This window comes from Trichomycterus rosablanca, chromosome 11, assembly GCF_030014385.1.
Source record: "Trichomycterus rosablanca isolate fTriRos1 chromosome 11, fTriRos1.hap1, whole genome shotgun sequence".
In the NCBI taxonomy this organism is placed as follows: domain Eukaryota; kingdom Metazoa; phylum Chordata; class Actinopteri; order Siluriformes; family Trichomycteridae; genus Trichomycterus; species Trichomycterus rosablanca.
The window spans coordinates 18,672,128-18,675,328 of record NC_085998.1 but is presented as its reverse complement, the minus strand read 5'-3'; the positions used below and the strand labels follow the sequence as shown (position 1 = coordinate 18,675,328).

Sequence of the window (3,201 nt, the reverse complement as noted above, 5' to 3'; positions counted from 1 at the left end):
CACGGCTATAAATTTAATAGCATCTGGAACAACATAAGCTAAGGTAAGCAGTGGTTATGGATTTTTTGCTGTGTTTGGGATTTTGGCCGCTGTGCCGTAATTTGCAATGAAAACAAACGTCAGTTTAAGCTTTTAACTGGTACCTAGGAAAGTAAAGGCACTAAGTAAAACGGCAAAATACAGTCGCTAATCTGTTGTTGTTTTTATCTGAACTTACATATTATTTGTTTATTTCTATGCTACATTTCCAATATATGTTTTGTGTATATTATATTGACTCGTGACTTGACTCTAGCCTAAAGACTCGTGACTCGACTTGGACTCGTATTTTGTGACTTGTGAACATCTCAGGTCACAACCACTTTGATAATACTGGCTATTTTGTGTAGAATAATGGGATATAATGTCCGTTTATTTCCATTCCAGGTTGTAACAATTTGAACTAGAAGAAAGATATGGAAGGTTGAATGAAATGAAATGAAAAATACTAACATTATTTATGCAAGGGAGTAAAAAAAATCTATACCAAGTATAGCTATGTGACTGAAGTACTCCTGATTACTTAACAAACAGCACAGGTCTGCTTACATTGATGCCTCAGTGTTGATTAGTAAGTGCTGTGTTGTAAACATTTATATGTACAGTTATAACTGATTGGTACTGGTTAGACCAACATCTGCTTAATTATTGTTATTATTATTAATAATATTAATATATAAACACTGAATATATCACTTGTGCACACTAAGTTGGCATAAATTCAGAGCTGCTTTTCATCTTTCAGTTATTTGGTTAGGAAATGATTGTTAAGCTTACTGTGTAAATCGAAACTTAAAGATTGCTGGGACTTTCCATGATGTCATGTTCTCATGCTGGAGGGAGGGGTATAAATTAAAGTGCGCCCAGAGCATCGTTCCTTTCTATCCTACAGACACTGCAGTCTGCTGAAGAACTGAGGTTGTGTGAAAGCAGTTTTTCCAGCTGCAACCAATAACTGTATCTATATAAGTCATATATCCTGTACATATGGATATATAACTTATATAGATACAGTCATTGGCTGGAACAGATATGTTCCTGTTGCCTGCTTGGTAAGTAGTTGTTCTCTCTCTCTCTCTCTCTCTCTCTCTCTCTCTCTCTCTCTCTCTCTCTCTCTCTCTCTCATTCTAATTATCAATTCTAATTACCAATATTATTCTCATCCTCAGGTTGCCTGTTCTCTACTCAACTTCATTACTTCATAAGGATCTCTTGGGTATGTAGCCCCCTGCTTGCACCTTTCATGTAAGTGATATTTAAATAAATCAACATTTTAAGATACATGATGTGCAATATAATACCAGGATACTGCATTTATGTTTATTTAAATTTTACAAAAAGGTTTTACACAGTGTTTTACAGGAATTTAAACATTCAAATCTTAATAGAAAAACAGAAATACATTAGTTTGATATAATTACTTTTATTTAATTTGCTTTTTTGAGGTTTATAGAAGGATAAAGGCAATAAAAGCAAATATAAACAGACAGACACAGTCCTGTAGAATATAATACTGGTGTACTCCAGGTGATCTGTGTTACTCTCCCTTGGATATGTGTGGTGTTCAACATGTAGGCTCTGTATTTACCTACTGCCTACTGATCACTTCCTATACACCCACACCTTGGTGGATTTGCGTGTGAGGCTGGCTTTGCAAACTGAGAGCCTTAACCCGACCTCTGCGCTACTCCACCGCTGTGCAGGCGCCTTGGGCAACCAGGATCCTTATACAGCCCGATTCCTTTGTTTAATCCGGTCATTTCCCACCCTAGCAGACCGGAGGCCGATATTACAGGCATTAGCCAATTATGCCTGCTAGAGGGCACCCAGCCGACCGGTAGCAGAGTTAAGACTTGAGCCTGGATCTCGGCACACGTTTAAATGAGCATTTTTCAGGAAAGAAAGACAAAAATACAATTTTGTCATTGAATTTTGCAATTATGGTTTATAATAATATAATTGTAAATATTAATAATAATTTATTAATTAATTATAAATAATAATTAATTAATTATTAATAATAATTTATAATATAATTATGTATTAATTCATATTAATGACAAATTAATAAAAGTAAGCATAAAATAAAACAAGTAAACAATAATCTAAATTCTAAGAATTGTGTCTGTTGGCTTGCTTTGTTGATTGTATAAGCCTATGAGATTTAGTAGACTGTGTCAATTAACAGGAAGTATCTATGTACTACTTTTACAGTTCTGTGGAGGAGGAGAGGAGAAACCCAACTGCCAAGGGATTCGGGCACTCGGGCCTTCTGTCTCTGTTCCAGCAGATGCTCAGTCAAGGCCTTCCAGCACTCTGGAAGGATGGCACGTGCAATCTCTGATCAGGGTACAGCGGGCCTGTAGTGGACAGCGCCAGGTCCAATGACCTGCCAATAAAGCGCCAGATACTAGAAGCAACAGAACAAAAAACAAACAAACAAAAGCCGACTTTTCCCATTTCCCCTTCCCGTTTTGTCGGCTTCTGGTTGTCTGTTGCTTGGTTGGCGGGTTATGGGCTTGGCCTGCTGTAAAAATATCTGAATTGAATGTGAAAACCATTCTAAAGACGGATAACATTTAAACCAGATACAAAACAACCCTTTCCTGTTGTTAAAGCTGAATGCATTTTTTTCAACCAAAAAAAAAAAAAATAATAAAAATGGTAAAACCTTTGTAACTGATTTTCTTGGTGTCTTGTTTTTTTTCTTTATGAGAATGTAATATTATGCAATAGTTCAATAATAGGTAAAGTTAAATACTAATAGTTGGTACACAAATAATCTCAAATAAAAGTTTAATAGAAGTATGGTTTTTATAACGTTTATTTCGACCAGCAAAGAGCACTTGAGGCTTTTCAGCCAGGTGCTTTTCTGATTTGCAACACAAAAGAAAAACCAGGAAGCACACCAAGAGAGAACAAAATATACTACAAAAAGCCGCAGTAAACTGAGAAAGAATATTTATTAATACATACAAGCAATTGGTAATATAAGTTGTCATAATTTTGAACAATTTTGGTAAGTGCTAACAAGCCCTGAGACCTACACTATACTGCCAAAAGTATTCACTCACCCATCCAAATAATTGAATTCAGGTGTTCCAATCACTTCTATGGCCACAGGTGCAGGCACGTGCACAGACATTTTTGGGGGCAGGTGCT

At 36.0% G+C, this 3,201-nt stretch overlaps 1 long non-coding RNA gene across 1 annotated transcript; it reads left to right on the top strand.

Annotated features, from left to right (window-relative positions):
• Positions 1 to 929: 929 nt before the first annotated feature.
• Positions 930 to 2,722, top strand: LOC134323096 (uncharacterized). The gene is made up of 3 exons (XR_010014009.1): positions 930 to 1,091; positions 1,209 to 1,284; positions 2,254 to 2,722. It is a non-coding gene; the product is annotated as an uncharacterized LOC134323096 (long non-coding RNA).
• The last annotated feature ends 479 nt before the right edge of the window (positions 2,723 to 3,201 follow it).